Source organism: Macaca fascicularis, chromosome 4, assembly GCF_037993035.2.
Source record: "Macaca fascicularis isolate 582-1 chromosome 4, T2T-MFA8v1.1".
Lineage (NCBI taxonomy): Eukaryota > Metazoa > Chordata > Mammalia > Primates > Cercopithecidae > Macaca > Macaca fascicularis.
Window position 1 is genome coordinate 20574184 of NC_088378.1, and position 12048 is coordinate 20586231.

A 12048-nucleotide genomic window follows, 5' to 3' on the forward strand; every position below is an offset into this window, starting at 1 on the left:
TGACGTTGCTCTGCCTGGCTTTACTAAATGCAGCCTACAGTATCTGGACAATTTTCTAATTTATCTCGATTATTTCTGTGATATATAGTGACTCGTGCCTGATTTTTGCTACATTCACTGAAGCAACTTGCTGATTAGCAAAAACAAGCTATCTGAGGGCTTCTATTTATTTCATTAGTCAAAACAATACTTACGGGACAGTGGACCAACTGCCAATAGTCAATCCAGTTTTCAAGATTCACTTTCAAGGAGACCAAGGAACTTGACTATACTATCTAAAATGCAATCAATTACTTGGTAATCTACTTTTACACAATTATGGAAGGTTCTATTTTGTATAAAGTTCTGGGTCCTTGAACTTAAGAAGAAGAAGCAGAAAATGATTTTTAAAGAAATTGATATGTTTTCAGGTTTTGTTTTGTATTCCAACAAGAGACTGCATATTGTAGTTCTTTGCTGGGAGAACTGTCCTGCCCTCACCATTACTCATCTGTCACCTGACCTAGGAAAAATCAGTCCATCTCCCTGGGGCCTGGATTTTTTTATCTATTCAATAAAAAGGGATGATAATGTTTTACCTCTTGGAAGAAAATAACTGAACTAAATAAGTGCTTAAGGTCTCTTTTACACCAAGTATGATTTTTATGTTTATGTTTATGTATATACAGGTCAACATGCACACAGCTTTCTGAAATGGTAGTAGACCCAGGTTACTTCTCTTGGAAGGAAAATATCCCCAACTCTGAATCTGAGCTTTCTCTGAAGACATTTACTGGCATTCCACTTTTAAAAGAATGTTAATGTACTGACCTTTTTCAAGTCATCAAGGAAAGCCATGACATTACGTGAAGGATGTTAAAAATACAAATAGAAGTACGTTGTGGAAGGCAACTAGGGTTCTAGTTTCACTCTGATACAAATGAGCTGTGTAAATATGGAATGTCACTTCCATTTTGTTCCCTAAGGTCTGCTCCAGTTCTAATGCTCCAGTTCTAAAATTCTGTTTCTATATACCTGATAATTTTTTATATCCCTCTGTATTGGAACATACTAGTTAAATGGACACTTTCAACCACGCTCAGAATTAATTTATTAGTTGTCAGGAACTATACCACAGTAAAGACTCTTCAATAAATTTTCGGTTAACAACAAAATCAAAGAATATTTGAAGTTATAGCATTACATCATCAGAAAGAATATTAATAGTTGTTTATACCCTAATACCAGGAAACTATATCCACTAGCTTCTGAAGCCCTTTCTACATCAAACTCTTTTAGTGCATGATATAAAAATTTTATATTTTGAGCCAGTTAATCATGATCTTCTCCTATAACTTTCTGGCAAAGGATTCTAAGTATTCGTTGGCTCTTCTACATGGCTTCAGAATGATTTATAGCATCTATGTGAACACTTAAAAGGTAGTACATACCCCTGGGATTTCATCATACAGTACATTATCTCAGATCAAATAAATTGAATTTTTAGTATTTTGGGGGTGGGGGGCTATGGTCTATAGCATTTTTTATTCCACAGCTAGTTAAATGAAACTTTTTCATTATGAACATGGTACTCCTTCCCCTTCATGCTTAATGGATTTATGTAATTATAAAACATATAATTAAAGTAATTATGTGCTAATACTACTTTATATTTTGCTACCAAATGCCTTTGGCTACTACATCAAACCTGGAGCTTGACATATATAAACCTGCTCCTTTCTTAATTTCATTAGCTCCTCCACAGTGCCACCATGACCTAAGTTGCCTCCTTCCCAGGAGACAAATACAAACCAATGTGTAGATGTGTTTTACTCAACTTTCTTTGTTTTCCAAAGCTGAATTGTAGAACCTAATTTATACTCTGTCCTTCTCTGTGTCTCTTTTCTCTGTTCTCAGTCTTCCATTCATTTTCTGTACAAATTCTAATGCATGATTGTAATAAACAACAGTGAGATTTTACTAGCTGTTTTCTTGCATTCGGTTTGTAGCACAAAGGGAAATCACATTAATCCTATAAAACTTTGAAGTATCATGGCCAACCAAAGGCCTTCTGAATGCAAGACTAGGTAGGTCTTTGCTATCTCGAAAACATAAGGTGTGGAAATACAACTTTAACTTCTAAATAGAGTCTATGGAAAATTAGTACCAGTCAATAAAGAACAGATACTGGCAGGCTGAGGAGCATAGACAGCTACACAACTGGCTTCTTCAGCTAGGGAGCGTAAATCCATAAATGTGATGTCTGGACCGAAGAGCAATGAATACAGAGAGGCAAACTGTATTATTCCTGACCTGAATTATTTTTCTGCACTAACAACCAAGTATGATTAAGCTTCTGTAATTTCAGTATACCGGAATTTCAGGAACAAAACAAAAAGCATGAATTTCAAGTATGGTTTCCTCTTCTGCCACCTAGTGGTCAAAACAGGTATCTGCGCCATTTGTGGTGATGGCAGTAGCAGTAAAAATAATATGTAGTGCTCACTGTATGCCAGTTACTTTCAACAAATTATCCTAGTTACACCTTTCGACACAGTGACAAATAGTCACCTATTGACAGTAAGTTGCTGAAATGACATTAAATAACATTAATTCTTTATTAATTCATTGAGTAATTAAGATACAGAGAAGTAATTGAGATACAGAGAAATTAAGCAATGTGCCAAGGGTCACGTAAGAGTTGAAGCCAGAATCCAGCCCTGGATCCTGCACTCTGCAGCACTGTGCTGGAATACAGCAGTGAGGTATGTTATCAATCTTCCAAGGCCTTGTAGGTGTTAGGAGGATATTCCTAATACTTCTGTCAATGAATAACTGAAACATCCTGGGCTCTGTGTGTTGCCATATCACATAAGCCGCTCTCTTTCCACCTAAATCATACCTGCATACATCAGGGCCCACTTTCAAGGCACTAAGCTTCTTAGCAAAGTCACCTGTCCACTCTCACTGGGACATCACATTGGACCCAATCTCCCCAACAGCCAGTGGCAATGATTCTATTCGCTGCAGACTAACCACACACCTGCTCTGGAGTCTCAGGTGTTCTCTTTCTCATGCATGGCATAGGCATGGCACTACTGTAATCTGTCCATTTATTTTGGGTAGGCCATAGTTATGAAGTGTCAAAACAGGGATCAGGAAAACACCATCTCCTATCATTTATGTTGTCTTGCACAAGTCAATCTCTCTGGGACTTCAATTTTCCCCTCTACGAGAAAGGAGAGGGTGATTAAATTGCAAAGGTGGTTGATTAAACCATTTTGAATCACAGACCCCTTTGAAGAGCCATTCTGGGGAAGCTTTTTTGAGGACATATCCAGTGCATACACACAGACACCAGCTCACATACCTCAGAGTTCTCAATACTGTCGTAGGCTAAATAATGGCTCCCAGAGGATGTCCGTATCCCTGGAACCTGTGAATGTGACTCAATATGGCAAAAGAGACTTTGCAGATGGATCAAGGTAAGGATTTTGAGATGTGGAGATATAATCTTGGATTATCTATGTGGGCCCAATGTAATCACGAGGGTGCTTATAAAAGGGTTGCAGGAGGAATCCGAGTCAGAGGGAAGGCAAAGTGACAACAGAAAAGGAGTGTCAAAAAGTGTCAGAGTTATACAGCCTGAGAAAGACTCGATCAGCCATGGCTAGCTTTGAAGATAAGGGGGTCATGAGCTAAGGAATGTGGGCAGTCCCTAGAAACTGAAAAAATCCAGGAAATGGACTCTCTCCAAGAGCCTCCAGAAGGAACACAGCTCTGCTGACACCTTGCTTTTAGCCCACTGAGATCTGTGTCTGACCTGTGCCAGAAAAGTAGTAACTATATACTGTTCTTTTAGTTACAGAACTATAAAGTAATACATTTGCAGTGTTTTAAACCACTAAATTTGTCGTAATTTGTTACAGTGGCAATAGGAAGCTAATATACAAACCAATACACTTCAGGAGCTTATGAACCCACAAGCCTGTTGAATGAGACTCCCTGGATTAAGACCTCTAGGTCATTTCTAACACAAGCAAACTGATTCTATATGTGCTGACATTCTGCCTTGGGCAAAACTATTGCTCCTGGAAAACAAATATATCTATAACATAACATTTTATGAATACAATTCAATGTGCTCTAATATTTTAAAGTGTGCTAAAGTGCAGAAAGACCTGAATATAAACTTTATATGCATTTATAGATGTTTTACCTTAAGCTGCAAATAAACATTTAAATATATTTTTCTTCTGTAGTTGCCAGTTAGTGGCATCAACAGATTTACTATAAATTATTTCATAATGTCGACATATGTTGGCATTTGAAATGTGAGAAAGCAAATGCCAAAGCACAATCAATCTCTGGATCTACATGGTGTTTTGATTTCACAAATTTCATAAATCAGTAATAGGTCGCCTATTATTGATAAGTTTATGCCTGCCATCATTCTTTCATGTTGAAATAACTTGAATTTGGAAAAGCTGCCTGCAAAATAAGCATCTTTAGTCCAATGATGATTTAATAGATCCTATGCTGTCCTGTGAGACAGGTTTATATTGCATGGGGAAGATAATGCAAAAAGCAAAATTCATCCAAGTTATTACCGGCAGAGCTAGAATAATAACTTAATAGGCAATTCAGTACTGCCTGCCATCAGGGAGCCTGATGTTTTGAGCTCCTTCTGGGAAATTGTGTGGGGCTCACTGGCATGGGGTGCCCTGAGCCAGACCAGACTGCGGGGACTCGTTTCTTCCCTTCCCCACATCCCTGCACTCTTCGACCCTCTTCCCACAGTGTGGCATGCCAGGGGTAAGTGCCAACTCCCACACGCAGCCCTGGAGCCAGTGAGGTGGTGGCAGCAGCAGGTCCTTTCCTTGGTGTGCCGCTGCACTGGGCCCAGGGTGGTCTCCACTGTGTGCCGCGGATCAGGCCATCCTCTGGGGTGGTGTGTCTACTACCAGTGCTCTGATGGCTTTGAGGGGTCTTAGATTGCTGTCCTTTCTGGCTTCAGATCAGTGTGGTGAATCTGTGTTCTCTCGGGTTGGTCAAAGACATTCCCTGCACTGAAATGGAACTATTTATCTGGCATCACCCCTAGAGAGAGACTCTCCCGTCTTCCCACTTGGTGGCCAAGTGTAGAAGGTGGGGTGCAGCGATATTAAAAGAGACACTGTTTTAGGAATGTAGTGATTATGGCCTAAGGCATTCAAGAAAAGACATAGTTGGAAGATGTGTAGTAAATTTAACTGCCTAGAAAATAACCATTCCCATTTTCCTGCATACTTTGGGTAAAATTTCCATTTGTGGTCATCAATAAAGAACATTTTTTCAGAAAGACTTTGGAAGCCAGTATTCAGGAGCAGCAGGATGAATAACGCAGCTTAATGAGTAATGATGTGACCAGCATTACAAAATAAGGTGTACAAAATACTGCAGAGGCAAGAAGAACGATTTTGTTTTGCTAGAAATGACAATCAGCCATGGGATTGTGTGTAGCAGCACTGCTTTTTTTTTTTTCTTCTAAATCATGGTGAGAGATATGAAATTAGACAGCAGTGCATTTGACAATAAAGAACATGAAGAGATGGCTTTTCTTCCTGAATAGGAAAAGATGGTGCCTGGACACCATGGAGAATCTTCACACAAACAGATTAAACAAAAAGAAATGTATATGCATTGTCACAGGATCCTTCAGGTGCTGCTTTACTGGCTGGACACCTCTGTGGCCAGTGGTACCTCTACTTGAGTTTTGCTTGTTCCTGCTGGGCTCGTTCAGCCCACTTGGCCCAGCAGGCCGTGCTCGCTTGCGCTACCGGCCCAGATCCTATGCCTGCCCAGAGGGAAACAGGTGCGGAGCGGCAAAGGGTGTGTGAGCGAGCAAGTACGGGGTCCGGCCACTGTACACAGCAAGCATGCCAGCTGCTGCAGCAGGGCGGGTAGCTCCTGGCACCGTCACCATGCGAGACTGTGGCTCGACCAGACATACCGCAAGCAGCTTCCACTGTGGAAACCAATGTCTGGATGAGTCGAATGCGGTGGCACCCCAAAACGCAGAGATTCCAGGAACCACAGAGCTCCAAAGAGGGTATTACAATGTGTCACAGCCCTGGCTCAAGGAGCCCCGAGGTCTGGGCTTCCAGAATGGCCACAGCTCTTCTCTCCCTCTTGTCACCTGCAGTGTGGGCAGCAGGGATAGGGGGCATGTTTTGAGGGAGTGTGTTTCAGCCCGTTTGTGTTACAGGTCTTTCAGTCTCACCACCCCACTCTGGCCCGGCCCTGCGGCTGCTTCCCGTCATGTGGGGCAGCCGCCCAGCCCTAGCAGAAGGTGGGAGGACTACAGTGTTAAAGCTCTGGCTTGGGGAATCCCAAGATCTAGGCCCCTGGAAGGGTTGCCCCTCTTCGTTTCTGCAGTCTGGGAGCATATCACCGCCCACAGCTCGGCAAGCAGGCCAGGAACATGTCACAGCCCCTTTAGCTCCCGACTGCTGTTCAGCAAGGACCAGAAAAGTGTTACAGCTCCTTTTGCTCCCGCTGTTCAGCAGGTCCTGAGCTCTTGTCCTTCATCCAGAAAGAATGAGGTTATGCAGAAAACTGGAGGGTGAGCAAGGCAGAGAAGAGCTTTATTGGGGACAGAACAGCGCTCGGCGCAGAGGACAAAGTGTGTGGCTACCATCTGCAGGCAGGTAGTAGCCATGAGTGTCTAAGCTGGCCTGAGTCGAGCGGCTTTTATGGGCTCAGAATGCAGGAAGTGCATGCTGATCGGTCCATGGGTGGGCTGAGAAAAAGCACCACTTAATTGGTCCAAAGGTATCAAGGAAAATCTCACTCCAGGTTAGAGACTTCACCTGGAACTGATAGCCCAGCCCCTAGGCTTCAGGCTGTCCCTGGCTTGAAGATGGAGTTTCACTGGGGACCTGCCCCTTCCCACCTAGGAACCTGTCTACCTCCCGCTGCCATCAGTAATTCTCTATTATTTATTCCAAATCTTCATCAATAAGTCATTATATCTTACAAGGGCCCGTGAGTTTTAAAAATACATTTTTAAATACAATTATATAAGATTGTTTATAGAGACAGGGACTGTACAAAAAAATTTTGCCACCAGGACACTACATACCTTAGGGGTAACCCCAACTCAACCCTTCACTGTATTTTCTCAAAGGAAGCCAGAGAATTGATGACTTACATTTAAATTTTTCATTTTAATTCTCATGTTTTTTCTATACATTTAAAGTCATTTATATTGCATTTCACTAACCCTATCTTCTATCTCTTTTGCTCCTTTGTTTTCTTCTCCCCATGTCTCAATCCTTTTCACATCCAAAGCAAAGGTAGGGGTTTGTGGAGAGTGGTGAAGAGGGAGAGGAAAAGAGGAAGAGGAGGAAAGTCAAAGAACATCAAAATGGTTATTACTAGGGTAGGAGGAAAGGAACATGTATAAACTTTATTTCTTGTCTTCCCACCTTCTACTTTGTTCTTACATGCGAGGCAATGCTGGAAGTGTAGCTGACTTACACCTAGCGTTGTCCCTGCTTTGTTGTTACCCAGAATTGAGGCCCCTATATGTTATATGGTTCAAGAACATTAGCATCAAGGCTGTTAGGAGAAAAACAACTCCATGCATAAATACTACTTGTATGAGTTCATTTTCACACTACTATAAAAAAAAACTACCTGAGACTGGGAAATTCATAACTAGGTTTAATTGACTCACAGTTCCGCATGGCTTGGGAGGCTTCAGGAAACTCACAATCATGGCGGAAGGCAAAGGGGAAGCAAGGCACGTATTACATGGTGGGGAGAGAGAGAGTGGTGAGGGGTGGGGGAAGTGCCACACTTTTAATCCATCAGATTTCACTAGAACTCACTATCATGAGAAGAGCAAGGGGATGTTCACTCCCATGATTCAATCACCTCCCACCAGGCCCCTCCCCTGACACATGGGGATTACAATTCAAGATGGGAATTGGGTGGGGACTCAGAGCCAAACCATACCACTACTCCTTTAGCCAAGGCACCTTGGGTCAGAGAAGTTAACTGCTACCTCTGAAGTCTACACAAAATTGACTGCAATATAAACATGATCTTGAGAATCATACGCTCTTACATCTGGAAGGAATCTCATAGATCGTTTTACCCAACTCCCTCGTTTTATAGATGGGGAAGCTCTTAGATCCAGATAGATTGTTTCTTACCCAAATTTATATGACAAATTCATTGTAAAGACCTGTAACCTAGCCTTATAATCCCCCAGTCCAGTTTTTAGAACTGTACCATGTTACCAGTCTTTTGGATTCATTCATTCACTCAGAGAGTTAATATTTTCTGAGTGCCTAGTCTGTTTAGGTACTGCCTTACATGCCAAAATACAATAGTAAACAAAATTTCTACTCTCATGGAACTTACATTCTACTAGAGGGAGAAAGAGTATGAACATAATAAATAGTGTAATTTTAAAGTAGCATGGGAAAAATAAAATGAGTTAAAGAGGATAGGTAGTGCTAGGAGGGTTGTGATTTTAAGTAGGGTGGTCTAGTTGGGGTAACCCCATTTAGAAAGTGACCTTTGAGGAAAGACTTGAAGGAAGTGAGGGGGTGACACATATGGGTATGGGAGGAACAGCATTCCAGACAAAGGGAACAGCAAGTGCAAAGACCTTAGGAGGAAATCCTGCCTTGCATGCTTGAGGAACAGCAAAGAGGCTAGTATGGCTGGAGTAATGGAATAGAAGAAGAGAGACCTGAGTGAGCACACTCAGCCGCCTCGCCATGTGATGGCCTGTGCTACCTCAGTACTCTGCAGAGTCCCCACATGCAAGAAGGTCCCACCAAATGTCCCCCTTGACCTTGGAATTCCAATACTCCAGAACTGTAAGAAATAAAATTACCCAGTTTCGGGTATTCTGTTATAAGCTTAGTCCAGAAAATGGACTAAGACACAGAAAGAAGAGCTGTGAGGATGAGGATCAGGAAGCCAGATTCTAGGACCTATATTATAAATACATGGTTTTAATCTGAGATGAGGATGGGGCAGTTATGAGCAAAGGAGTGATATGGACTGGTTTACATTGTAACAGAACCACTCTGGCTTCTGTGTTGACTCAGAGTAGATTGTAGGCCAGGGAACTGAGTTAGGCTGGAAAGTATTACTAAGATTCACTACCCTTGAAGAGATATCTACTCAGGTGAGCACACAAAACTAAAATTTTATATGGCTCTTTGTGCTTGTGACTGGTAAAGTCTTTGAGATACCTGAGTAAATGAAACATTAGCCACATGAACTGTTTAATAATTAAAATTAAGCATGAAATAGGGAATTCTCAACACTGAGCTTCTGATAGTGTGATTGCTAGAAAACTCACAGGCACAGAGAAGTAAAAATAAACATCAAAGTAATTTTTAAAGGCTTATAGTATTAGTAAAGAGCAACTACTAATTTGTATTACCTGCAGAAGAAACTAAGAAGAATACAAATAAGATGAATCTCTTAGGGACATACTTCATTAGCAATAAAGATGAACAGAGAATAGCAATGCTTTATAAGATGATATATGAATTTAATTATCAGGAAATAATGTTGATATGGAGTTTACAAACATGCTTATAATTATTTCATGTCATCTGAATTATCTTATAAGCTTACGTATCTTGCAAATGACTAAGGCTGAGTTTATTACTTCTGGTTCCAGATCCTATGATGACTATCATAGTCAGTTCTCACGCTGCAATGAAGAAATAACTGAGACTGGGTAATTTATAAAGGAAAGACTTTTAATTGACTCATAGTTCTGCATGGATGAGAAGGCCTCAGGAAACTTATAATCATGGCAGAAGAGGAAGCAAACACACCTTTTTTTTTTTTTCACATGGCTGCAGGAAGAAGACCGAGTGCCCAGGGAAGAAGGAAGCCCCTTATAAAACCATCAGATCTCGTAAGAACTCACTATCACAAGGACAGGATGGGAAGAATCGGCCCCGTGATTCAATTATCTCCACCTAGTCCCTCCCGTGACACGTGGGGATTATGGGAACTACAATTCAAGATGACATTCAGGTGGGGACACGGCCAAACCATATCAATGGCTCACACCGTTTGCCTACCTGCAGAGCTTAAAACACACTTGGTCTATAACATCTTTAACTACCAATTAAAAACGAAACACTAAAAGAAAGTCAATTTGCCTCATGAGAATTTTCCACAATTTCAGTTAAGGGACTTGCTGTGTTCTGTTAAGCATGTGTTATGGTCAAAATGAAATTAGAGATCCACTAAAAAATGCTTAATAATGCATATGTAGGTATGACAAAGATTTGCAGATGTTTTTCCTTGATTACGAGAGCCATCTCCAGTATCAAAGTAACACTCTTGAGCATTCTGAAGCATGTAGGGTTTATTTACAGTGATACATAAGGTTTGAAAAGGATGCTTTACCAAAAGTTTTGTTAATGAAATAGGAATGCAAATAAAGAGGTACTACATTTACTAGATTGTAATTGGCAACCAAAAGTAACCTTTTTCTAACGTAAACCTTGTTATGTTTGTTGCTTTGCTGCATCTCATTTCTTTTGGTAGGTTGTTTTTATTATTCTGTTAGGAGAAAAAACTTAATTTTGCTTGATTTTCTTTGATCTAGGAGTCATTTAAAGATGTAATGCCATCTTCCTTGCCAAATTTGATTCTGTCTTCCTCACTTATTTCGGTCAACAGAACTTCATCTTTCCAGTTCTTGTAGCCAAAAATCAGCCTTGACACCCCCCTTAGAACTTATGCACTAGTGTTTCCTCTGGCAGCTCTTTCCTTATAACAAATCATTATAATTCCTCTGAACTGAAGCGATCCAAAAAAAAAAAAAAAAATGAGCAACTTATAATTGCAAAGTTACTTTATGTATTTTATTTGATTCTCATCATAGTTAGGAGACTCCACTCTTTTCCTTAAAGTTTAAAAGAATGCCTGAAATCAACCCTTAATACCGTAAACACATAATGAGTACCAAAGCGTTCCTCTGTCATAGGTAAGCAGCACTCCTCAATAAAAGATCAAGGTGCCTTCTGGTCCATGGGACATCACCATTTCAACAAGAGAAAACTTCAGAGGCTTCATTAGGAAGCTTTCGTTTAAAAAGTGTTCCTCCCACTATACAAGTGAAACCAGCTTTAATACAGAGAAATCAAAACAAAGAAAAATAAAGTGGGGAACAGCTTTTGAGTATTTTCTTAAAATTTTCCATTTTTTCGACTTTGCACAATATTATAATAAAGGAACATGGGATCCTTTATTATTGTTACCACAGTTGTTTAATATTCTTTTCATAAAGTTAACCATGTTTATTTAGCCATTTTCTTAGCTTTTGCCATCATGGCACTTTGAAAATTTTCTTTGTAATTGCTGCAATGACCTTGGAGATCACAGATGCATACTACCTGCTCAAGTTTATTCTTGGAAGTGGTATTACCAAATTAAAGGTTCTCAATATTTCCTGGGGTACTGCAATTTTTAATTGCATATTAAAACTGTTATTACTGAGATCGACATTCCTCTCACCAATTCACAAATACACAGTCACGGACATCTTGAGATCTATAAAACGTCAAGCCGCGTTCATTTCACAAATTCACAAGTTAAACCTAAAGATCTGAACCGAGAAGCCGGACCTAGGGTCTATTTCTCCCCCCCGGATCCACCCCGACTTATTAAGCAGTTAGGTCGACCCTTCCGTGCTCATTCAAGGCAGTGCAGAGCTTTTGTTCCCCCGCCCAGTGGAATCTACCCTGGTCCCAGCCCCTCGTCCAACTCCCGTGGGACGCCACGCAATACGGAGTTCAAGAAGCGCAGAAATCTCCTGACCCCCACTAGTCCACACTAGGTAGCAAGACCGCAGCACCTACGCCACAGGGTCAAATCGGAAACCAGAAAAGGCACCCGATGCCCGTCGCCCAGTCTCGGCCACCAGCGACGCTTTCTTTCCCTGGCGCACGATGCCGGCCTTTCAGCCCAGACTCATCGAGCGAGGATGCCGCGCTGAGAAGCTTCTAAGGCTCAGGGCCTGCAAAGCCCAGCAGC

General features: G+C 41.1%; 1 protein-coding gene across 1 annotated transcript in view; it reads right to left on the reverse strand.

Annotated features, from left to right (window-relative positions):
* Positions 1-11987, reverse strand: part of TRAPPC3L (trafficking protein particle complex subunit 3L) — a 72310-nt gene extending 60323 nt beyond the window's left edge. Inside the window, exon 1 of the mRNA XM_045391640.3 lies at positions 11874-11987. The gene's annotated coding sequence lies outside the window, so the exon portion shown is untranslated. The remainder of the gene's footprint in view (positions 1-11873) is intronic.
* Positions 11988-12048: the final 61 nt, after the last annotated feature.